Below are 26,615 nucleotides of genomic sequence, written 5' to 3' on the forward strand. Positions count from 1 at the left end.
AAGCTACAGATTCACTTAGATCTGTCGCTTTCATGTGGAAGAGATTTGAATGTTTGCAGCTCAATAGCTCTGTATGCTGTTCTACAAACCAGAAAAATTTTGAAGCATGTTGGGTTGTTCTTTACTATACCAACCTGGGCATCTAGGTTAGATAAACTAGCTATCAGGTCACAAGTCCAAGGCTTTGTAAAAGTATATGCCCATCCTTTGCAACTCCTATAAAGCATTCAAGTATGATACCTTACGCATGTTCCAACTGATGCATAGAGATGCTGTAAAGGCAGACCAAATCCAAACTAGGTTTTGGTTTGGGTGCAGGGGCGGGGACAGGATAGGACAGGACACACGAAAAAGAACCTTGAAGTTTCTCAGGCTCATGTTGTTCAACTGTCCTAACCAAATAAAATAGGCTGACAGACAAGCTTTTTGGTTGTGCATGTGGGGGTTGTTTGTTTTTCTAAGTCATCTCAGGCATGTTGCCTAGCTTTTCATTTATAAACATGAGGCTCAGGGAAAAAAGATAAGTAAACAAATTGAAAATTAAAAACTTACAGTGAAGCCCATGAAAAATACCACCCTGTAAAACAAACATTAGTGAAAGGTAGATTTTTCACGAGAGGCTGAAACCTTTAACCCATTTTGCCAATTGAGTCCTTTTATAACAACCATTAACTGACAAACGTAGCAAGGAACATCTCTTCACTTACCCACCCACACCTCTTCTGGTATAGCTCAGAGAAATTTCTAGTGGATGTCTGTGAGCTATACCAGACCCAATGAGCAAAATACTTCGTTGCTTTAAGAAAAAAAATTGTCTTGCATGCCTCCTGAATATGATTATCTCTATCAACAAAAAACTCATTTTCAGTGATACCGTCATGCTGCTACCAGTCCCAGGTGTACACTCAGAGGTAAGTAGAGGTCCACTAGCATGATATAAGAAGGGCTAATGCAACCCCCCGGGATCACCAGGACAACTCTTTGCTCTGTCTCACCTAAGCACAACTGCATCTCTCCCCCTTATCCCATCTTCTCTCCTAGATGCCCTGTATAAATAAGATTCAGCTAAGTGCCACTGCAGTTAATACTTCTAGTATTTTTTTTATTGGTAATTCCAGATTTTGCAATTCTAGAAGATTTTTTGCGGTTTCCTTTTCAGGCAGCTAAGGGTAAAAACAGATGAGCTAGGAGATATTCCTCTATTCTAAGATAAACCAATGAAGTTTCCTGAGTAGGAGTTAAAAACTCCTGATACTCTCTTAGCATACGCCCTGGGTGTGTCCATCAAATCACTCAAGCCTGACACTCCCTACGGTTGCAGTTGTGATCTGAAATTCAAGAGCAAAATTGTTGTGGTCGGACAGAAACGAGGCAACATGTCCTCATATTCCTCATTGCCATATTCCTTTTTATAGCCTCACCCTGAGAACATCTTGGAGCAGTGAGAGGGAGATGCAGAAGTGGTGCACAAGTGCTCCTAACAGCACTGGGGTAGTTACCTCTGGTGCATTCCACAGGTGGAACATACAAGGGAAACTGAGAAACAGATCTCATATTAATCATTTTTGGCCTTGATTTTCAAATAGCCAGAACTTCATTGAAGTCATACCCTGTCAGTCAGCGTGGAACCTATTCACAGTAAGTTTTAGATTAAACAAATGAGTCACTGAAATCATCGTGTTCCTTGAGATTGTCTTGCATTTCCAATTCCTTTCCTGTTCATGAGAAAAAGCAAACAGGTCAGACAGACAAATAAATACAAGTGTTTGACCATAAATGAACCCAAGTGCTAGATATCAAGTGCCTGCATACTAGTATTTCAGTATCACTTTAAAAGGAAAACGGGTACCTTTCAAAATGGAGATGCAAATACATGTCAGAAGATGACTGCTGTGGCCCTTCTAGTATCTTTTATATCAAAAATACATAAATCTACATAAGAATTCAAATGATCAAACTACAAAATACAAAAACACAGGTAATGGGAATAACCCAACAGATCTGGATTGTGGTGCCCAAAGCAGTAGACTAGTTAGTACAGAAAACCAGCTTAAAATCTCCACCAATTTCAGATCCTTTCCATTAACACTACAGATGATTTTTAACACTGGTATCACTTTGGATTTCGGCCCCAGTTTTGAGAAATCTTGCTCTTCTCTATTCAGTAGGAGCAACCTAAAACATGACCTAACTTTGCTCATACCGGTATTCTTATGGTCATTCTACTGCGCTATTACAGATTTCCTTCCATGTGCATTTCTGTATCCCTCTGAAGAAGCCCTCCAAAGCAGTCTCTATTCCCACCTATATTACTGCACTGTTATCTTCCTCATAACAAATGTTAAATAAGAACACACACCTGGAGGAAAAAAAAAAAACAGACTGCAGACTAAATGGCAACAAGGTATGCCTTTCACCAATAAGAATTTTAAAAAACGCATAGAAGTGACTGAACTAATGCACAAAAGGATCTCCAATAAGACCAGCTTCTAAGGCATACAAACAAACTGGGTTAGAAGATAGTAAAAAAAAAAAAAAAAAAGTGTCTTGATCTTGACGAACTTAAACATGATATGGCTTTAGCTGTTTGAACCAGATGGCTCACAAAATTGTCAGCTAGCCAACAGGGCAGCTGGACAGCTTAGAGCCCAATCCTAGATCCAAATTTTGAGGTGTTTAAATAATATTACCAAACTTCAGCCCAAAATAAATAATCTGCAGACCAAATACAGAACCTGCTCCTTAACAAAAACAAGCCAAAATATTTGGAAATGCAGAAGTGTACAAAGATAGGCTTCCATGAGCCACAGGGACACATTGTACTATGGGGCAGTCCCTCACATGAGACCTAAACTTCTGATTTGCAGTTGCTTTCATTTTCACTTCAGAACCTGAAGATTTCTGAATGCGTCCAAGCCACTCCCCTCCCCCGCCCGAAAAAAGCCAACGTAGGAAATTCAATGCAGTGTCTTCATTGCAAGGTGCATTTTAATCTAAAAACTAAACCACCCTGGAACTAGGGCATATTTTCATAATGAGAAAAAATTACACATTGTGGTTTCAATGGCATTTTTGCCGCTAACAAGGCAGCCTGCAAGAAGCCTGACAGCAAGAACCCCACTGAGAAGAAGGCAGAATTGGCTATTTAAGAGCTGCCACATTTAGACAGTGACAGAAAGCACCTGGGGAGCGGCGGGGGTGGGGGATCACAAAGACTATTTTTAAATAACAGACATCCTGTTTTTATGGAAAAAAAAAAAGCATATCAATCATTTTACTACTGCATGATGAATTAACATTTAAAGATTTAATTACAAGCCAAAACTCTTTAAATTGTCTACATCTCAGGTTTACAAAATTATCCCAACAGATGGGAACGCAATGCCCAGTATTGCAAGTTTAACATGCATCTGCAAACCTATAAAATCTAGATTACTGATACATTTTGGCAATACTTATTTTAAACAGAACCCTTCAGAGCTTTTAGCTCAGTCAACTGTTACAGACAGGCTCCAGAAGCAATTTACAGGAATGATGAAACCCTCTCAGTCCCTAGCAGACAGTTCCTTTCATCTTGCAACTAAGCTTTAAACCTGGGCCTAGACACCCACCTCTGGTCACGGGGGTGATCTGCTCTTCCTTATTACCTGAGCCTTAAAGCTCCACGTTTCCAGGACTGTATTTCCTCCCCCCATAATACTGGCTAATAGCTCCCTAGGAATACCAACATAAAATTTACTGCCAAATTAAATATTGTTCTCCAGCTTAGCAGCCTCCTTTCCCTTGGAACTCACCTCAGCAGTTACAGTTGACACCGTCACATTTAGACTGCTCTGGAAGCTGGGCAGACTTCACTACTTCCCTCTGCTGCAAGCAGTAACAGGAGCAAGAGCTGCAGTGTATGTACGGGATGTAGCACCTTGAAGAGATTCAGATGGGAAGCTCACCGTAAGGTTACGAACAACTTTTTGGTGGGGCAGTCTCAACCTGAGTTTTGGACAAGTCACACAGTTGGATGCATGTCAAGTACTAGAAGGATTCCGCAATTTATTCTAACCAACAAACAATCCGAGATGGAGAGGACCCATTCAACCACAAAGTACCCCTCAAAGAAAGGAGCACATCACTGAAATTGGCCTCAGTGGAGCACCTTTGCTGGGACACAAAGAAGAAAGCCAGTTCACATCCAGACTGTGGATGGTTTTCCACATCCATGGTCTCATGCTTTTTACAAGGATGGTCAGAGCAACAACCTGGAACACAAACTTAGCAACTTACTGTTGCTAACCAGATACTTTTATTTCTCATGTAAATGAAAACATGCCACCACTAAATCAAGACAGAAATAGATTTTCTTCTTTACATTTATTACATTAAATAATAGGCACTCCTGCCCTCCAGAAGTATCTAGATCACCAAACGCTGGGAGTAGCTGCGTATTAGGAAGCTGCTGCTTTCCAGATAAGTAGGTTTAGATCAAAGTTGAGGAACTCTTACTTAGTGAATAATTAGACATGATTTTTGACACGACTCTTCGTTTTTACTCTTAATAAGAGGAGAGCCAAGCACACAGGAAAGTTTCTAGGTATAGTCAAGTGTTAATTGTCAAGGTAATAAAGGGAAGAAGAATAGTAAACTGGATAACTATAATACAAAACAAGTAGCCTACATTTTCGTATCATAAGCATCGCATATATCTCACCTTATCAAAAGTAAGGACAATATGAGATCATAAGAATGAAAGGTGTGGTTCAGGGGAAGTGGGAAAAGTGCTAAGCACAAATAATCCTTAACCTTGATAAGTCATTCCACAGGTAATCAAAAGTCAACTAAACTTCTCTCAATTCTCCATCAGGTCTTTTCATCTTTGCATTGCTTCATAGATAAAATATTTTCTGCAACTTTCTTTCCAGCGCTGAATAAAGCAATGAACTTTGATGTTGTGTCCCAGCTACTTTCTCTGCAACTACAGCAGATCCTAAGATCTTCCAAACCCAGGTTCCAACAACAAACACCACAGAGACCCCTGCCAGACAGTTCATCCAGACCCAAGAATTCAGAAGCCTCTGTTACTCACACAGAGAACAAGGGCCAAAATGAATACAGAGCAGCTTGTTCACTGGACAGCACAGAAACACCTGGCACACACTGCGACAGGCTGCCTAGAGAGCCAGCTCCATCCTAAAAATAGTCAGTGGTCATCTGGAAAGGGTCCTGAGCAACTTCATCTAACCTAAAAGTTCTTCCTGCTTCAAGTATGGTACTGACTACGTGACCTCTAGTGGTCCCTTCAAACCATTTAACATTCCTTGCATTGAATGTGCACAATAGACATTTCCAACCACCCACATTTTTCTTTGTATTAGCCAGACTAGTAGCAAGCTCCCATGTACCTGCACTTCATCTACTAGATTTTGCCACTCAACACTTTAAAAATGAATCAAATTAGACTACTAAGATCAAAACAGTCCTAAGCTTATCACTACAATAATTAGCTAGGAGTCTCAGTGTTCACAATGGTTTTTCCTAGCTTACACTTAACACCTTACGAACAGACATTGTCTTCATTAGACAGCACCAGTATACATCAGAAAGGTCAGGGCAACTTTAGTTCTGATTTAACATAAAATGTTGGACAAGAAATGAACAGACAAGAAGAAAATCTAGATACAAGATCTCTCAATTTCATGCTCAAGTCTTGATTTTTATCATGGCTAATCAGAAAAGCAACTATTTCTAATTGAATTTCTTCATGTTCACAGCATTGTTTTTTGTCATCAATAAAGCATGAATTTTCTAACATGCAAAAAAGACCAAAGCAACTGCGGAAATATGAATTATGCAATTACGTTATATGCTAAATTTGTGTACTTTCCTTCAGTGTCAAATCACAATACTATTTCAATATGCAACTATAAATAAAACTTGAAGTGTCACATTTACTATGAAGATACGCTTCAGCTTTAAGCCATACGAAGTTACATTCAAATTGCAAACCCATGGGAACAGTCCATTCCTAAAGGAAAAGGTGTTCTGCAAGTACTTCCTCTTCCTCTTAGATTGGATCAATTTAGCTGCTGTCAAACGTCAGTCTTAGAGCAGAAGAGAACTGACCAGTTTATTTCCTTACTCCAGCAACAGGAAGAAACAGCGTGCACATTCCAGCTTGCCTGAGTCTCTTCCAAACAATTAAAACTTCGATTCTGCCGTACTACAGAGAAGGTCCATGCGTTGTTGCACAAGAGCTGCATCACTACCTTAAGTTTTGTATTTAAAAGCAAGCACAGATAGATGCTCATAAATCAAGGAGCATCTAGCCTTTTGAACAATCATTGCATTAATGAAACCTGTACTAACATAACATCTCTATCTAGGTAGTTGCATGCTTTATGGAAAGTTTTTATTTCTAATTTTTTTAAATATATACACACACCAAATATATATTCTGCGTTTTCACATCTGAATATATGAAATATATACCTGAAATATGTATTCATATATATGAATATACACACACATATATACGCATACTTATGTCATTTTCCTCTCCTACCCTCAGAATCACAGCTATACACACTAGAACAGCAAACACACCCAGGGATGGTTATACAAGGCTTTTAAAGTAGGCAGAATTATCTTAAACCTCTAAAAAGAGGGCAACAAAGAAGTCGTGAGATTTTGAAGAGTATCAACTCAGACTCCTGACAGGACAGCTATGATGTTCTTTCTCTTAAGAAGGAAGGAAAGACCAGAAGTGAGTCAGGATTGACAAAATAAAGATTCAGAAATAACAATGGTGTCAGAAGCGCAAAAGCACATGTGGGATTTTGGAGACTCTCTGAAAAGCAATGCTCCCCAGCTGTGATTCCCAACACATTAGCTTGTGGCATGCCTTTTTGTTTTTAGTGTCTCTCCACAACAGATAGCCTGGAAAGCCCAGTTCTTTACAAAAAGAGAAATAAAGAGCGCTCTACTAGGGGTCCTCCTGTATTGGCGGAGAATGGCATAGCCATCCTAAAGCACAAAATTCATAGCATAATTGATGCAGCCATCAAGAGCTGCAATAGATTTCACCTTCCATTTCATGTATCATCAGTTTCCAGTGCCTACTTATTACCTCTCCCCCTTTCCACAGCATAACCATTTCTGGTCTGAAAGATGGGCATGTACTTACTTAAAAGGCACTTGTGGTGAAGGCTCACGGGAAAAAGTTTATACTATGCCTTGAAGTGTGATATTGCTTCCTTTGAGCACTGAATTAACATGACTGGTTCCCCTTTTTAAACATTTATATATGTATTTTTCTACTCCAAACGAACTGGTGAAACCAATGAATATCTTATTTGAAAAAAGTGAAATTAATTTTACTATATAAATTCTTGTTCCCCTAGGTATGGCAGAAAAATGCACTACATGACTGTTTCATTCAGCATTTCTACCTTCACATTGACCATTAATGCACAGAACAGAAAGAGCAAGGATAATGTGTTATTTGAGAAGAACCTTTTTATGTAGCTGTGGTTCAAGGAGGGATTTCCTTCACGCATTCTATTTTTAAAATCCATGAAACGAGGATGAAGTTCCAGCTAATCTTATTTCTTTCAGATGTCAGTTCAGAAAGAAGAGAAAAGATTTGCTTTCAACTTTGAGCGGCTTAGATTGCAGGTCCCTCCACACACTATTATTCAGATCCATCCAGTTGCAATGAAGTGCCCAACTCCCCCACAATGTGCAGCTGAAACTAAAGGTTTGGGTTTTTTTTATATAATCATACTGGCAAATATTAAAAGGAGGATGTGGACAATGTACAGTGCCTTGCAGTTCCCTCTCCTAGTGAGCTACAAAATCGCATGTAGATGAGATTTTTGCCACCTGTCTGTCTAAAGGCAGTCTGTTAGACAGTCAGATGATAAATTAATGCTTTGACATGGCATGCCACAAAGATTTACAAAAAAATCAGTTATATCTGAATAGTAACAGAACAATTATGGACCACGAACACCATACTCTGTAGCAACAGCTACATGAAATATGGGATGTAGGGTAAAAGGTTATTTGTGATTTTATTGTGAAACAGTTATTAAATTTCAGGAATTAGAGCACTAAAATTTTCCTTAAGGGGCAAAAAGTTACCCTTGATTGCGATTTTAAAGCATACATTCTAAGAATTAAACACTTTTAAATATTTCTATTACCATAGTAATAGTGCATAACAAATTAAACCGCGAATAGAGCCTAGTTCATTAGGTGCAGCAAAACAAAGCCAGCTCCTGAGATAATTGCCTGAACTACTTGGTGTACTGTGAGCATTAGGCAATTAATATTGAAACTGCGTTGTCTCAGCCTGAGGGAAAGATCTCATATAGTTAAGGGAGTACATTTTCTATTGTGCAATGCCTTGTTTGGATTGCTCGTCTTTATCTGATCTGCATGAACTCTGGAAAGTTATCATTTAAGCACACAGTGTGCAAATCCCTGCACTTCAGCTGGTTCCAGCTGCTGCAGCGAGAACACCAGAATTCAGCGTCTCCCTAGTAACATGCACCTGGGCTAGAAAAGACTCGGGCTCAGACAAGGCATCGCAGGCAGACGACAGGAATTTCTGGAAATGACTACAAATGACCATTCCCACCAGTGAAGGAAATCTGCTCCGAACAACTGAACTCACACCCACGGGCTTTTAAGCACCCTCTGCTCCAGCAATGACCAGAAGTGTTTTCTGCCAGTCTGAGCCAGTCAAGCTAACACCACCCATCTTTGCCTGATGACAGTAAAAACCAAGCCAAAGCTATTTTCAAATCACAACAGGATTGGATTACTAATATATATATATATATATATATATATATATATATATATATATAAAAACACACACACACAATACACACACAGTTTCTATACATACGTAGTTTAAAGAAAAGAACGGGGGGAAAAAAAACACAAAGCTTAGAAGATTCTGCTTTGCTGGGAAGCATCACACAAGTATTGCAAATCCTTCTAAACTCCCCAGTGACATCTGTTTTGCTAAGTTTTTTTTATGCATATATCTCATCTTTAATGGGTTACAATAGATATTCTAATTAAGATGTGTTCTAATTTTCAAAATTTGAGCCCTTTTTCAGGAAAAAAAGGAAGCTGTTCTTTCAACATCCAGCCAAATAATAGGACTATACCTTTTCCCTAGAAAGGTAAAGAAATAAGATTATTTCCCAACAACTAATGTACAATTTCTCTGCAAGGCCTCCTCAGTTCAACTGTATTATTCAGACTTGTTTTTTCCTCTTCCCCAAAATCAGTGCAGCAAAGTAGCTCTAAAAAGCAAGATATTGATTATGACTACCATTCACGATGAGAAAAATTAACTGTCAGGAGAACATTTAATGAATTAGCTCTGCAAACACATAAAAAATGCTCTTCCAACTCAAAGACTTTGAGTATTTACAACCCCCTAAAATTATCCCAAGGGCCAAATTACTTTATAGTATTAATTAGTGAAAAATCCCAGTGAACCAATTTTTAAACATATGCAAGAATTATAAAGCACATTTTTCCCTCTGCTATAAGTAGCAGATGTCCTATTTATCTTTCAGGCTTTTTACTCCACACTGTGACTGTTTGTATATAAACTTTGACAGAAGAAGCAGAATATTTTTAAGAGCTCTCCCCACTCCCTCTACCCCCCGCCTCCCCCCCCAAAAAAAGGCTGTGCTTCAGTACTTTAAGATAAGCATCAGAAAACAACCTTTAAGAAGAACCATATAACTCATTATTGTTTTAAGCCTATCCCTATAAACACTGTTGGCTAATTCCATTTAACTAGAGAAAGCCAGGTTACCCTCTGGGAAAATCACAGATTAGCCTACGCTTACAAAAAGTAATTCTTTGAACTTTTAAATACGTATTTCACCTCTACAAAGACTTCCCCGTCACCATCTCACACACACACCCCTCTGTAAGGCTTCATTGCCTGGCAAATAAGACAAAATAATGCACAGATGGCAATCATTTGGCCAAGTGATATCACATGAAACAACAGGCAGAGTAATAGTGAAATGGTTTAATAGTTACACTGCTGCAATGCAGTTTTCACACCCAATCTCAGAGTTATGCAAAATACTCTTCTGGCCCTGGTGCCACAAAGGCAGGTGGCGTTTCCTTGAAATTATGGAACTAGCAAGATATAGCAATATTCAGAGGTTTGTGGTATCAAATCGTAACAGCTTATGCAAATAAGGGTAACACCACACTTCTGAGTTTTCAAACACTTGCAATGACAGAGTGCAATTCCCTCCCCTAGCAGTGGCTTCAGCACTCAATTTTACCACCCTCTTCTCTTGCAGTAGACTTTCAAAAAACACTTTGAATGAAATTTAATTAGGTAAATCCATTAACCCTCCTAAATGGATGAAGTCAGATTAATTCAAGCCACGTTACCTATTAGTTCACTATTGCCACAAGCTGTAACTTGGTAACCTGACAGCTTATTTCCCTTCCCCATTCCCTCTTTCTGGGTTACATTTGTACTGGTTTAGCTGATGACCTGTGCAGTGTAGCCAGATATACGCTAAAGCTGTGAGAAGGGAAGAATGAGGAAAGATGAAAAGTATTGGAGAAGCAGTTATAGAGGGGTTTTCAAATTCTTTCCTAAGAATTCATTGCCTTCTAGTACTGGAAACTCACAGATCTTTTTCCCAGAAAATGCTTTATAGGTATTGGCCTCTCTGGTATCACATACAGGTTAAACCTGACAGACTACACAAAGTGCATAACCTGTAAATTAAAAGGGAACCAACAGATATGGTGCTGATATGCAAAAGATTCTAAAATAATTTTTAAAAGCTTTATAAAAGAGAAAGCTGCAAAGGGTTTCAAAGCAGAAAGTTAAAATCGCAAAAGCCTAACTATCGTGGTTCTTTGTTGCTTTCAATTTTTTAATAGGTCATCTTTAAAATTGGAAAACTTGTTACTTACTTTCGAAGTACACAAATGCAGTGTTTCCAAGTCTCCATTACATCAGCAGTGTTTGTTTTGACACATGCTTCAACAGAGTAGCATTCGGGAGTCTAAGTAAAAAATAAATAAATAAACTTTTAAAAAGATGACAATATAGGACAATATTAGTATTACCTTTCAACTACAGAACATATCAAAAAGTAATTTATTCTCCAAGTGGGCCCAAGAAATTTTCTAGCAGCAAACAGAAAAACCGGCATGTAAGACTACACCACCACCACCACCCAGGTTGCTTGTGAGGAAAAGCAGCTAATCTTTCTCACATGTAACTAGTGCTTTATTCTTATAAAACTTGCTTGGTACGACATCGCCCTGCCACATTACCAGTGGCCAAACAGAAGTTTCTCATGTTTATCAAGTAACTGGTGCACACAGCGTTCAGTTTCTGCTACCATTTTATCACATACATTGCTTATATTGAACTCCAGGAAGGGACGAGAGTGTAAGTGTTCCAAAGCTGATTATACCTTAAGGTTCCTACCACTGTGAATGATTTTCATGTGATATTGTATTTTCTGTCCATTGTCTTACTTCTGTGTAACCTGCAGTTATCCCTTCAGAAAACAACTGACTTGTATTTAGCGTGGTACACAATCACTCTATTACATTAACATCAGCTAGACTTGAGCAAGAACTGTGTTAATTAATGAAACTCAACGCTTAAGTCACAGCATTACATCTCAGTTAATTAAATATGGCTCATCTGAAAACTTTTTCTTGGTTTTATTTGTTTTTAAGAAAAGAAAATAAGCATGGAGCAAGCAACCCAAAAATTACAATGCAAATGAACAGCTTGAAACAATATTTTAATTCCACAGAGCTTAATACTGGTATAGTTTAAGAAATAACAAGAGTCAGGAAGTAAGTGGAAAGCTAACCCATTAAAATGGTTAGTGATAAACTTCTAATTGCCTCTTGGCCACCAGCCTCTAAACTTTGGCATCACCGAAACTGTACAATGACTTGAAATAAGAGTGGGTAATTACCACTGGTCTCAGTACACAATTCCAATCCATCACCAAATCTTTCATCGAGAATGGATGCCTTTCATTTTCTGTAATTACTATAAACATTGTCCTGTCACAACCAAAATTTCCTTACTATAGAAAACCCTATATATTTTCACAACAGAGTATTCTCTGCTTTTCTATTCTGCCATAAATAGACCAAATCCATTACAGCTGAATGTATTGATTGTTAAGAAAAAGCAGTCAACGTCCTACTGCAATTACAGATAAATTTTAAATGAGTTCAAATGTGCATCTGGAATTTTTTTTCACCTACATTCAAGGAAACGTACAACCAACCCTTTTTCAGTCTGTTAACCATGCAAGCAATAAGAATGATAGAGGAGCAGAAACAGCAGGTCTCAGCACTAATAAAATGGACAGGTTTTAAGGGAGGCTTGGAGTTCATTCAAGAAAAAAATCCCTGTTGTTGCTGCCAGGAAAGGTTTCACAGATTTCAGGTTTCACAACCTGAAAGAAGATGATTGTGAACATAAAGCTTCCTTTAGAGCAGTTCAAGCCGTACCTTTACGCTCTGGCTTACCTCTCCTTTCAGCCCCCCCTCCTTTGTTACATTTGACATTTATTTTCTGCAGTTACTTGAAAATTCTTGATTTGCTGCTCATATTCTCCCTAAGTGAAATATTTATTCCACTTTCCATGTTTGGGACTTTATATATACCTAACAAGTGGAAAAATGTCTTTTTTTTTTTTAACTTACTATAAAGCCCTGCAGAAGTATTGCCAGATATGTAAAATGGAGTTGTACCCTCTGAAAAAAGCATACTGGTATCGCCTGCAGTTTAATTTCTCTTACATGCTGAATTATTTTTTTATACAATTTTAAGCACTATTAGCCGTCTGAAGAAGGAGCATGGGCAAACCTAAAAGGCCTGAAAAGAAAAGGGTTTTCACACAGGCCCATAAGATTGATCCTATAATTTAGATTTTTTTGAAGCAAGTCATGTGGCCAAAATATAGTTTACAACTGCCTACTGGCCTCCACTTCAACCACAGCACATCCGTAGATTACAGGATTTCGGCTTGTACCCAAACCCCTCTGCAAATCCATCTGTGAACATGTGCCGCTGCGCTGAAGCTGAACAGTTGGACACAAAACCGGAACGCACTCCTCTTCTGGCAAAGCAGGTCTTCATGTGCTCAGGAAAAAGATGGGGGGGTGCCGGTTTGGGGTCAGTTCATGTTTGTTTTTTTAAAAGAGGTTTGTATACTTATGTTGCTTTTGTTCCCCCACTAAATGTGCACAGTAATATCACTTTTCATACTGTGTTTCTCAAAATAAAGGCTAATTTCTAGGCCACAGGCCTAGTCCTGCCGGTGTCTGAGGCTCGAAACCAACACCCAATCCATCTCAGGCTTAGCGGGGTAGAGCGTGGCTCTACAACGATATGAAGTGAAACAACCAGGACTGAAAAGTCTGCAAGCAATTTCACCAGCTACTGGTACCAATTTAAAAAATAAAAAAAAAAAAATACAAACAACAATAAAAACCCACCAAGTTTTCATGGGCTGAGTTGTTATCCACCAAATGGAAAGGCTGGTAAAAGCAGAACGGCACAAATAATCCGGCACAGAACAGCAGAAGGGAACAAATAAGTATCATAAAACCAAGCTGGCCAAGACTACATAGAGATGCCCTATACTTTATCTCCCCCCTCTTTTTCTTTTTTTTTTTTTCTTTAAAAGGCAGATATGCTTCTTTCTAGTTTTGTTATTGATTTGGAGGCTCTAAAGATTAGGGGGAAGTGGCAAAGAAAAATCATGTTTAAATGTAGAGGCGACATTTGAAAAAGAACAAAGCCTTAAGTTTCCACAATGCTGTGAGAATTACATTGCCAGTTTTTCTCCTCCTACCCTCTATTATTCTGTGTGATATAATCACATATTACACACAGTCGTTAATCAAAAGCGTCTCAAAGCTTTTCACAAACATCTCGTTAAGCCTTATAAAAGAAATGGTCGTTTTCCATCCTTGCAGACAAAGCCGACTGGCAGACAGGCACCTGACCCAGACAACCCTCCTGTCTCTACCAGAACCCAAATGTCTGCACCTCGTTGCTCTGCCACATGCCGGGACCGGGCTGGATGCTCCTGGCCTCCCTCAGACAGCTCCAAAACCTTTACCGTATAAACACGGTGCTAGGTGCAGTTATGCCACTTGAAAACTATTTAGCAAAACAATTTGACTGGAGAGAAACTGCTCTTAAAATAAGCTGCAGGGCTTTCTTTGTATTAGGACCAAAGCACAGTAATACACATAGCACTCTAACTACAGGCAAAGAGCAGCACTAAAAACCAGTCAGGCTAAAACAAGCTCTTAAGCCCAGTAACACAAGATCAGTAGGAGCTGAACATGCTAAAAAGCACATTAACTTCACTTGAAAAAGAAGTTAACGTTTCATTCCCATTCTTTCCTTGAAAACACACAACAATGCAAATACACTTCCAAAAACATAAAACCAGGCTTCATCTCAGCAATATTCTGATGAATATTTATCAATTAACACTACATAAAATGAATAATTGGAAGTATCAAATCCCTCCCTGCATGTGAAACCAGTAGAAGTCAAATGGTGTATCTTGAGAACAAGGCACTTTGCAGTCTTCCTGAGAAAAGCTCTTGTCACCTCTGCATTAGTAAGATGGGGTGACCGAGGTTGTCCTGCTGTGCCCGACAGAGCTAGGGCAGGAATTTATGGGAGAACCTACTTAAGGCAGAAGAGGAGAGGAAAAACCTAACCAAATCTCACTGCACAAATTCAGATCACAGGCAAGACTTGTTTTGGGCATGCTGAGCTTAGCTGGAGGTATTAATATCCCAAACCACTTGCTCGCAACCAAGGATCCCTCCAGTGAGATCTTATTTAACATACCAGGGCAAAAGCAGCCAGATGGGCCAAGCATGAGCTAACCCAGCACTTGCGCTCCCCTTCCTGCTAAAATTGGGGAAATGAGGAGGGGGAAACTATCTGGCAGTGGGGAAAGCACGGGGCCATTTCCAATGACACCTCTGTACATACAAGTGCTTTCTCCTGAGGGTTTGAGGAACGCTGCGATGGCATGCATCAACAGGTACGGACATCTTCCTCACCTGCACAAACACCTCAGATGAAGAACTACAGCACAGAGCTAATGAAAGTATCCAGCACCGTAAACCACTTCACATCATCCTTCCCAGCTTCATAAAAAACTTCTCAAGACAGGCAGAAAGTCTCTAATGAAGTTTTGTACAGACAAACTCTCTTTTTTGCCATTTTATAACGTTTTATGCTTTAAGAAGAACCGCATGCCTAGAATTAATTTACCAGATATTAAACTTAAAATTAAAAGGCAACACCCTTTTCTTTATGGTGACCTGACAAAGAGGGTGAGCGCATTAATAAAACTTCAAAAAACATGTAATGAAGTTTAGAACATTTGTTATACGGTAGTCAAGCCCGACTTATTAAATGTTAGTTCTGCAGCTAAAGATGCAATACACCAAACTGAGAGTTTAGAAATATTTTACAATAAACCAAAATGCAGTTAAAACCTGAGAAGCACCCAAGGGAACAAGAAATGCTTATGCATACAAGCATCTCAGAACAAGCCTGAGCATTGTATCCCTATTTCATTCCTCACTGCTCCATATCTACTCCCAGGTACAGAGTGACCCTACCATACAAGTCCCAAACACTCAGCTATGAGTGGGCTCCTACACAGAAGCAAACCTCTTGCTTCCAGTTCCCAAACACACTGTTATGAATATTTGGGGATAAAGTAAGGCGGCCACTGCCCCTCCCCACTAACACAGAGTCCATATTACACTGGATAGAGCCTTGTCTGTCCCACACCATTCGAAAGACACTTTAATCTCTGCAGCTGTATGCCAAAGAATCATAGAATATCCCGAGTTGGAAGGGACCCATAATGATCATCAAGTCCAACTCTGGCACCGCACAGGTCTGCCCAAAAGTTGAGACCATGTGACTAAGCGCACAGTCCAATCTCTTCTTAAATTCAGACAGGCTTGGTGCAGTGACTACTTCACTGGGGAGCCTGTTCCAGTGTGCGACCACCCTTTCGGTGAAGAACCTCTTCCTGATGTCCAGCCTAAACTTCCCCTGCCTCAGCTTGACACTGTTCCCACGGGTCCTGTCACTGGTGACAACGGAGAATTGGTCACCTGCCTCTCCTCTCCCCCTCGCAAGGAAGTTTTAGACCACAATGAGGTCCTCCCTCAGCCTCCTCTTCTCCAGGCTGAACAGGCCAAGTGACCATGCTAAAGCCTAATCTGAGACACCAAACTGTGAACTCCTTATGCAACAGTGCATTCCACACTGGTGGCTGAGCACATTTCACCGTTGGTGGCTTTTTTTAAACAGAGTAAAAATACATCATGTTCAATAAACTGATTACGAACATCTGCACGATCTTTGCAGTAGCACTCATGTCCACACCCTGGAAAATGATTTTTGTCATTTTTATCTAAAAGTCATCCTTATCTTGTCTGTTCCACAGCCTGTGAACGTGCTATTCCGTATCAGCCACAGGATTTGGTTATCTGAAAGGCTGGACAAACAAACTTCAGCAGTTTGAGAAACGTAATTTAAAAAAAAAAAAGAAAGAACACTGAGGGAGATTAAGTCAAGTTCCACTTCATAATTAGTCATTTCTATGAACATGTGCTGACATTTTCCAGCATATGGCCATTACTTCTAAAGCAGAAACTGAAATTTCACGTAAGTTACTTCAGTGAGCTGTTTCCCAGCAGTCGTGCTTTCCTCTCCTCCCAGACAGGACTGCGAGACTTCTTGCTAGCCACCCACTTCCACGCGCGGGATAGAGAAACTGGCACAAGACCCAGGAGAGTCTTTCGTTCTTACTTGCCAAATCGGCACCCTCGCTGCCTAAAAGAAACCCTACCAAGCAGCCTGATCACTCAACTTTAAAATAAAGAAAAAAGGTTGGAACAGAGAAGGATGCACACGCAGCACTGCCGTACCACTGCTGCACCTCCTCGCCCAGGGCCCCTGGGCAGCAGCCTCCCTCGCTGAGCAATACTTGCAAGATTTCAGAAATATTTGCTAACTTCACCTCATGCTTGCTTCTAGTTTTAGGCCGGTTCTTCTTTCAAACCGACTGCAATAAGGAGCTGCCTGATAACTCACTAACCATCATCGAATCTTTCTATCTGGTGTCTGTGCATAAGCATATTAAATGCAATGGCATTCACAAAAATTACAAGACAATCCACAAATGTAAACAAACACAGGACATCCTTTCCATAAGGAAGCCCAGGAACAAACAAGTTACACAATGCATTTTATAAAAAGCAACGTTTAGCGTTTAGTGAATGCGTAACACAGTCACCTTTTATGAAGGAGTAAAAAGCAAAACAAAATACCATGCAGGAATATAAAGGAAATAAAGAATTGAATATGCAGAAAAAGCTGTCTGCCTTTCAAAGGGTGTTATGACTTGGATACAATTTCTTTACATGACTTCTACTTGAACGTACTTACTCAAATACACTGCCATCAGCACCAAATTACAGCTCTCCTTCATGCTGATATGCTACTGTACTTGTCACTAGTGCAAGATGAAAAACTTAACTTTTTTACTTTAATTATGCAGGCCCTATCAGCCAATACAGGTCTTTAGGTCTTACAACTTTTGTTGTTGTTTTTAAACAAAAAATGCACTGACCTATCGTAGCTCCCCACTTTCTGGCAATAACGATCAGGCACTGAAAGGAAATTCATTCAACAGAACTGCAGAAAACAGTGAAGTTTTTTTGTTTTGTTTTGTTTTAAAAGGAGAAAAGGGAAGGAAGGAAGGGAGTTATTCACAGTTTAGAAGCTTTTCTATAAAGATTTCAGAACAATTAAACTAATTAGGCTTAATTGTCATATAGTTAGATTATTATACTAAGAAGATATTCAAAAGCAACATTCTCTGACACCGTGTGCAGTAAAATAATGAAATTTCACCACTAGTTTAGTGGGATGTGGCCCAACGCCACATCTGTGCCATACGATGCTGTACCTCAACCACACAATCCCAGTCTTCCCCTGGGCCCACGCTAGTACGTGGCGACTGGCAAAACTGGATCAGTCTGCTGCTCTGGTTGAAAAGCCAAAAAAATCCTAAATGTTAAAAAGAAAGTCTGTGCAGATCCACAAGCTGATCCATTTAACTGTCTACGAGATAAATCTTTTAATAATCCTGCTGCAAAAAAGGTACACGGAATGATCCAGTAGAAAAAGTGCAACGTTAGGCTGCCTCCAACGTGAAGCCTCACCTCGTGAATGGGAGGATCCTGTTTTTTACCCTCAGCTGAAACCACAGAGAAACAACACCAATTGTACATGCTGCCATAGATGTCTCTTGGACAAGTGCACGTTTGGAGAAGGTCTGGAATGTGTCAGTTCTGCAACCTACCACAGAGATCAAAATCTCATTTTCAATACTGGTTTTGAACTTCATTTTAGGACACTCTGCCAAATACGTTTTTTGCTCTGTTTCAGAACCATGTATTTCCACTAGGAAAATGAGAATTTACATCCAAACTACGTAGTAGGAAATAGGGTATTTAATAAAATATCATAGTCTCAGATCTCACAAATCCTACTGCATTAGTGCAGGAACTTACTCAATTTGCTCTTCTCTCCACGTTTTGCGCTCACAAGCCATGAGTGCCTGGCACAACCACCACAAAGCTGTGTGTGAAGGAACAAAAGAACTTTAGTATTATTCCCTCTTGAGGCAGCGGATCAAACACTGAACTGCAAAGTATCTGGTAACTCTAAAATTCCACTTAAAGACAGTAGCCAAAGAACTTAACATAAACTCACCAGACAATATTCACTTCCAAAAATCTATTGCTTCTTCCACACACTACTGAAATGCCTAATCTCTTTTTTTTTGAAAAAAGTTTACCCACAAATTTTGAAATGTTTTGAAGAATGCTGAATTGTTTAAATGTGAAAAAACATTAAGCAATCCCTGTTGCTTTTCATAATATTTCAGCATTTCCATACTGCAAGACTAAATTACTTATTTATTCATTTTAAGTCACAGGCTCAGTATAGTTTTTTTTCCTTCCACTTTTTGTGGCTAAATCCCGGCATCAAAAAAATTTCATCCAAATGGGTGCATTCATGCCACCAACCCACATACACTTTTTGGCAGGCTGCAAGGAAATTGGTGCTCTTCACAAGGCAGCTCTGTGCTGCACAGTGACTGATGCCAGTAAAATATTACCCCAAAGTGAAGCCCAGGACAGAAAATGTCTGCAAGCATCAGAACCCACACTATGAAAAATGAATTTTATTTGATGAGTAACTTAAGTCTTCAAAGAGCTTGCAACCCAAAAGAAAAAGACATGTACAGAGTTTGTATAGCCTCACACTTCAATTTTAACTGGAAAATAACACTAAGGAATGGAGAAAATACAAAAACCACTCATGGAGAGTAAAAGTAGACTGAAGATTCCAACGCCAGATATTTCTCTCACATTCCTTTATGTAATTACTGCTTTCAGAGCTCTTTGTCTATCCTTTGACATTGGAAACAGATGAGGAATTGTTTCTTGGTCTGAAAGAGATTGGTTCTTAAGAAAGGAAAAAACAGCACTGGAGGTCTGTGCTTTAACCTTGTATGCATTTCCCTTACAGAGACATAGCAAGTGATAAAAGTCAACAACCTGAAACCTGGTCCTTCCACGCAGCTCCAAGCCAAACTCACAGCTCAAGCTGTTCAGCCGGGCACCTTGGCTTAGATTTGCATGACCAGATATTATTTTCAGGAACTAATGGACTTGTTTGACTGAGTAGACTCATTAAGCAGAGTAAGTAACTTTTATAGGTACAGCATGCAGCAACTCCACTCTGGAGCATCAATACAACAAGCACTTGGAAATACGCACAGACACACACAAAAAATAAATGGTTATGCAGTAGTAATGAAGTAGGAGCTGGACAGCACATTATCCAAGTTCTCATGCTATTTTGCATTACTTCTCATTCCTGTTGTCATTTTCCAAAACCAGCAAAAACAAAGGGCATAGTCTTCCTTAATCAAACTGCACCATTTGAAATTCCCACCTGTTTTTACACACCTATCAGCTACACAAATTTGAATCAAAGCATTCGGTTCCAAAAGATCTTCTACCCCTGCTCCGCACTGCGAAGTAAAAATATGTTTGCCACACAAAATACAGGGCTGTGTCCCACTTGTGTGTTCCCCACAAAGAGAAGGCAGGCAGAGGAAAGCAAGGCAATAAATAAAAGCCCCAAGGATTAATTCATAGTCACCACAGTCACCACTGATCCAGCCTGAGAGCCTCCTGCTTAGCCGCAGTGTCTCAGCATCACACCCTGTGCAGGCAAAGCAGCATGCAGTACTCAGCTCTGACCTTCCACAGCCACGCGGAAGCAGCTTTCGCTTCATGTTTGTTCCCAGACGCTAAACAAGGTCTTCCACTGGTACTCATGCTAAAAATGTCCCTTTTAGTAAGGATGCTGCCTTCTGCTCATTATTCACACAGAGTGCTTGTGAATTTAAAACTTCCTTCTGCAAGCATGCCCATCTCCATGCAATTATGCTGCGGCAACAAGGACCTAAAAGGTCCTCACAACTCAGTTTTAGTTCTGCTAGTATCAGAAAAGAGGGGTTTTTTGAATCATAAGCAGATATTTGTCAGTGCAATGGCAGTTGCTCAGAGGCAGGCTCTCAGCCTCCGGAAAGGAACAGTGGAGTTTTGCAAGACACACTAATGACCTGATGTCTCCTGTATGTGTACACTGTAAAAGAGGTGGGACAGAAGTCAAACCCTTGGGTGTTTTTTTTTCCCCCAACAGCTCAGCAAGACTACTGTCATGTACAGGTGCTATCAGAGCGTTCTTTTTTGTAGCATCAGCAATGTATATACAAGACCAATGAAAGCCATTGTACAATTGAAAATAAAAATCACTAACATCATCCAGCTGTTTGCACACAAGACTGAAATATGTTTGTAAAATTGTTGCGAAGCTGTTATAGCCATTTTAAAGTTTCAAATAATAATAAAAAAAACACACAAATTCCAGATAAGTAAAGTCTTAAAACTGAAATAACTCAGACCAGAATTCTGATCGCCAGTACTGATCTCAACAGTTTCTTAGAGAGAATAAAGAACAGAAATATTTGGTAATATATATCGCTATTCTACATTAGTTGTTCATGGCAAAATTTTGCTTTTAAGTCCATCTGATAATGAAATCTTTCCAAAAGTTACAAGTTTTCTGAAAATACTATGCTGTTTTTCTTAAGAAGTCAGGAGCCCTTAGTATACAGATTATTAAGTGTTATACAGATAACACTTTGAAATATTAAACAGAACTGCTTCTGATTATCAGTGGAGAAGAGTCACGTATGTCTAGCACGCTTTGATTTCTATGACTTCTATGTAAGTGTTTAGGATTTTTACATGACAGCTATTTTGAAAATATTTTAGGAAGAACCACTATTTTTTGTCTTATCAAATTCCCAATTTCAGATTCTTACAAGCTACCCCTAAAATTTAATGTAGTTTTGGAAAATAAAAATCCTCCGACAAGCTCTAAATGTATGATACTTGATCTTTTGATCTTTCAACCTCACTAGCCAACCACAACTTACAGAAGAAAGTTCAGAAAGAGAATGATTCGTTTAACTTACAACTGGTCAAAAAATACACTGTTCTACACAAAGCAGCCCACAGAAACTAAATTCCAATGTGAAACCCCATATAGTCTCAACCGCCAAGTTCATATACCTAATGAGGATTAATCTCATTCATAGTTAAAAACATACATACATTATGCTCATTTATTTCCTGACAATGTCAGGGATGCCTCAGATTACCAGAATCGATTTCAAATTATTTTTATTGCCAAATCCCCTAATTAATCTCTTCATCTCCAAAAAGCTTGCTTAAATTTATTTATTGGCACACAACATTTCACGTGCTACAAAAGATCTTTCTGAATATAATTTCAAAAATAGAATTTTGCTTTATTACAGCTCATTACACTCAGTAACATGGTGTACTGAGATAATCCTGCTTCTCTGTTTTTAAAACTCTGTAGAAGCTTAATGGAAATGTAATTACCTACTTACATTAAGCTAATTACAACAAAAAGAAATACATTTAAGTTGTTCTTTTATCAGGAAAGAGGCACTACGAAACCACAGTTTTACTTATTTTTAATGTAGGTTAGTCATATCAGACCCTTTTGACTTCCTCCTCCAACACCTAACAAGAAATGAACAGCAGAAAGTAGCGTAGCTTTTTACTAAAGGTGTAGGTTACATACTAAAATACAAGCAGGGCTTTGCTCAAAACCCATTTTACCTCAAAGCAACTTACAGGTTATGGTAGTTAATTCAGAGATTATTTGCAGTTCCTTATGGTCAGCCTGCAGTTTATTATTATATCACCAATACGTCCTTATGCTATTACCGATCAATAATTACGTTTGGGAGCACAACCAGAGAGAACACTTGTGTATTTTCTCCATCAAGCATTCTCTTGTAACTCCATAAAAGCACCTAGAAATAAAGACTAGATGCTTTGATAGAAAGCACTGTAGCTACTGACCACGAAAAATACCATAATCTTTGGTATTAAAAAGCAATAAGTGTCCTTGTTACTCCCATGATCTGATGCCCAAGAACAGGTCAGAAAGAGAGGATTTTCTCTCTGTGGATTCCACTGTGAAGCTCTAGAAAATATGCTTGGTTTACCTTGCAGTCCTGCAATTTTTCTTCTGCAATACAAAAGAGACTTATCTCAGAAGTCAGGACCACTTCATCAGCTTCATGCTGTATTCGCAATTACTGTTCAAAAGCCAAATGAACTTGCATCGAACATTTTCATCCATGAAACACTAATTACGTTAGGATTATCATGTGATTTTTCAGAATACCATTCTAGAACTAACAGACAGCAATGGGAGACACTATCAGAAGCCACTCTGTTCCTGTACTGCTTCACAAGTATTGTATTTGGCATTTTAAAACCCCAGGGCCCAGTCAACGGAGTCTGTTTTTTTAATGTAACCTAGAAGTCTCAGAGAAATGCTTCTAGAGGCAAACAGACTAGAATTATTCTGAGCATTTGCAGTATTTATTCGTTTCAAAGCTTTGTTAAATCAGCTTATTATACAGTAACCATGAGGAACTGTTTACAGTATATTAGAAACGCACCTTCATAGGTGTAGCAAACACAAGCCAGGGTGTGGTTGCCTCGCAATTGGCAGAGAACATGTGTCTTTCAAATATTTCCAGTTCTACTGTGCCGCAGCCTGAGTTTAAGGCAGCATAATACAACAGGTTAAAACGCATTCAGAGTTATCTCATGCCATTGCCACAACTACAAGGTGTGCCTTTTGGCTCTGCTAGAGATACTCTTTATTATTCATCGTGTTTTACTTGCCTCTTCAAAGATGAGCATCATCACTTCTGCACAAGAAGGTATACAGCAAAGCACTCACATTTTCATGAGGAGATGTCCAACCATTCAGGATTCGCTAAAGAAGATGATGAGCATCCAAAAGTGGTCAATATCACACACCCCAAAAGTTCAAGAATGCACATGGAGCTTTAGGAGAAACTTTCACAGAATCACAGAATGGTTAAGGCTGGAAGGAACCACTGGAGATCTTCCAGTCCAACCCCCTTTCAGCAAGATCCCTCACCAAAGGGTCTAAAAGAAACCAAATTATCATAGAATGAGTCAGAAAAAAATAATATTAAGTGGGAAACAAGCAGAAGCAATAAGATTTCCTAAATAGTGAGCAGGCGAGAAGAAAAGAAGGGAAGAGGATGGTGCACTGATACCAAGGATCTACGCTTGGACCCATACTGGTAAATGCATGCATCACTGGAGGCAAAATGTAAAATGGAAGGAATTGACAGATATATAAACATTTAAATTTAGCAAAGCTTAATAAAAGATTCAGATTCTGTATTAGTCAGAAAATAATCTTTTCTGTAAGTCACTGTGGGCAGCTACAGAAGGTTTTCACAGGAATGGACTGATTGGAAAGTACAATGTTATATGAAATCCAGTGTCAATAAACACACTGAAACGCCACAGATAGGGAAAACTAATCTGAAGTGTCTCTTTGCAATATTAAGGGTATGTTTGTTAACCTTCAAGAAAAGGCTCGCAGTCAGTATTCACTGAAATGTACCAACTTTACACCATCAAAAGGGAAGTGAAAGGAATTGGGATATTTTAGAAAGGAAAATAAATCAGAAATCACCACCACATATGAAGTACCACAGTCATTACTGCTCATAACTCTACTCATATTGCCCAGGCATAGAGGAACTAGAGAAAAAGTGACTAACGATCAGAAGGTATGGTATGGCTTTCATACGGAGAAAAAACGCTGGAAACTCATGGCCTTGGAGGGATAAAGAGAGCTAAAAATCAAACACAATGTGAAGAACACAAGGGGAAAAAGTTATCCATGGTATCACATAATGAAAGGATTGGAGAAACCTCAGAAAGATAATCAGTGTTAAAAAAGAAATTTAAGAGCATCTTTTCCCCACAATATATAATAATAATGACCACTGGACAACATCTAGTCCAAAATTACAGTTTGATTCAAGAAGTGATAGCATAAATACAAAGAAGATCAGGCAGTCTTTAATATAACACCCCAAATCTGTTATCTCCAACTCTGGCAGTTCTGAAGCTAATAAAACACTGTAAAAAGAACTGCTTGTAATACACCCATTCTTACATTTTCTTCTCAAATAGAAAAAAAAAGGAGAATTGTTAGTCAGGGTTTTAACAACACTTAAGGCTTAAACTGAACAATCCCCAAAACTGATACATGGAAAACAGCTTTCATTAACAAGAATCTAAACAACTCTCAGATTCTCAAAAGAAGCTTTCTTCTCTCATTTTTCAGTTTATATGCTACTCAGCATGTACTGAATGCTACTAGACCTCTCTCTTATTCATCTTTCTTATAATAAATCAAAGCTTTCTAGCCATCATCTGGGGCTGGGGAAGCATGGAGCATCACAAGGGTCACAAATGAGTCACCTGAAGGTACTGACTAGTGACCAGAGGTGAATCACATACTTCATTAAGGAGCCCCTACAAAATCTGAAACAACTCTCTCACACTCCTGTATCATCAGGAGATTCATATTAGGTTGAACTCAATGTGCCCTCAAAAAGAAATTGTTTTTAGAATAAAGCTTGAGGTACTGACAAGAAGTTAGATCCTTTTTCATGCATCAGATTTTCAACTGCTCAATGCTTGCATTCAGTCGCTATAATCACCTCTTATTTGTAAAGTAGATAATTTAAGATTATGCAATTGCACTATGACTGCCCCAAAATATTATGTGCTGAAAGCGCCGGAGTGTTTACGAACGTAGCCTGCCAAACAACCATTCCATTAAAACCACAACTTAACCACTACCTGAGCTCAACTTGTTCAAACTGGACTGAAATACAGATGTGATGCATTATGTTCATACTAAATTGCAAAATAAATGCCAGGAAAACAAAAACAAAACACACCTGTTGGAATGCATTCACAGAAACAATCTGCCCTACACAGAGCTGGCAGCGATAGCCATGTCATTGTAATATAGTTTGGAAAGATGAGAGAGAAAAAAAGCAGAACAGTAAGTTTCATTACAACACAGAAAATTCATATATACGTCAGACCACTGATGTTGAGGCTTTTTTTTCCTTCTCATAATTGCACTAAAAAACGAAAAGTATGATGCATCCCAACAAGGGGGAAAATAAAAAAAAAAAAGGAAGAGCACCGAAGAGGTCATCTAGAGATTTCAAATACAGCTTAAAATATAACTAGCTCATTTTCATCCAACAGCTGCACACTGTGTAAAGAAAGAGGCTGTTTGCCTCATCCCAGTTTCTAGTGTCCAAAGTGACCACAGCAGCCTCAGTCAACATCCCCAACTGAAGACAGAGGAGGGTATAAAAAAAATAAAAGAATTACAGAAGAATTATTGTGACTGCAAATTCTCTCCAAGTATGTGGCAGCTGCTTCACTGTACTTGCAGTGCTGTACTTGCTACAACCTATATTCTGTTTCACAAATAGCAGCTTTCAACTAATTGCCTTCCTTTTCCAGTTTGATTCACTGCTCTTCAAAGATATGTTTACCAGCTTCTCTGGTCTTTCAGAGAAGACAATATACAAAGACACAGAAACACCTAAAGTTGCCACACTATTTTTAGGATGTGGTTTGATGAGCAACCATCTTGCAGCTTCTTGCCTCTCTGCTGCCTTCTCAATTGAGCAAGCCCGTACGAGGGTGGAGGGCAGAGCGCCAGCAAAATGACTCAAGGACTTGTGCCGCGGTGACGTACCTGAGGTCGGCCCAGAAGTAAAAACTAGCAGAGACTGGAAAGCCAGAGCTCCTTCAGTAGTCACCATCAGTGAAAAACGACAGTCATCATGCAAATTTAGGTGTAGATCTGACAAATGAGGCACCTTTGTTCCTTATTAAGAGTACTACGCAAGTTGTGAGTCCCTTTCCAAGGCTGTTCCACAAATTGATTTGGGAGA

At 39.1% G+C, this 26,615-nt stretch overlaps 1 protein-coding gene across 41 annotated transcripts in view; it reads right to left on the minus strand.

Moving 5' to 3' along the window:
* Nucleotides 1-26,615, minus strand: part of SIPA1L1 (signal induced proliferation associated 1 like 1) — a 215,244-nt gene that overhangs the window by 160,132 nt on the left and 28,497 nt on the right. For 32 of the 41 annotated variants that reach the window (XM_040559438.1, XM_040559410.1, XM_040559405.1 and 29 more), the window contains one exon: nucleotides 10,972-11,063. The gene's annotated coding sequence lies outside the window, so the exon portion shown is untranslated. Of the gene's footprint in view, nucleotides 1-3,794; nucleotides 3,920-10,971; nucleotides 11,064-13,536; nucleotides 13,608-23,252; nucleotides 23,272-26,615 lie in introns of those variants that run through there. The other 9 variants (XM_040559409.1, XM_040559411.1, XM_040559421.1 and 6 more) reach the window with 5 other exon arrangements.

Source organism: Cygnus olor, chromosome 5 (assembly GCF_009769625.2).
Source record: "Cygnus olor isolate bCygOlo1 chromosome 5, bCygOlo1.pri.v2, whole genome shotgun sequence".
Classification (NCBI taxonomy): Eukaryota; Metazoa; Chordata; class Aves; order Anseriformes; family Anatidae; genus Cygnus; species Cygnus olor.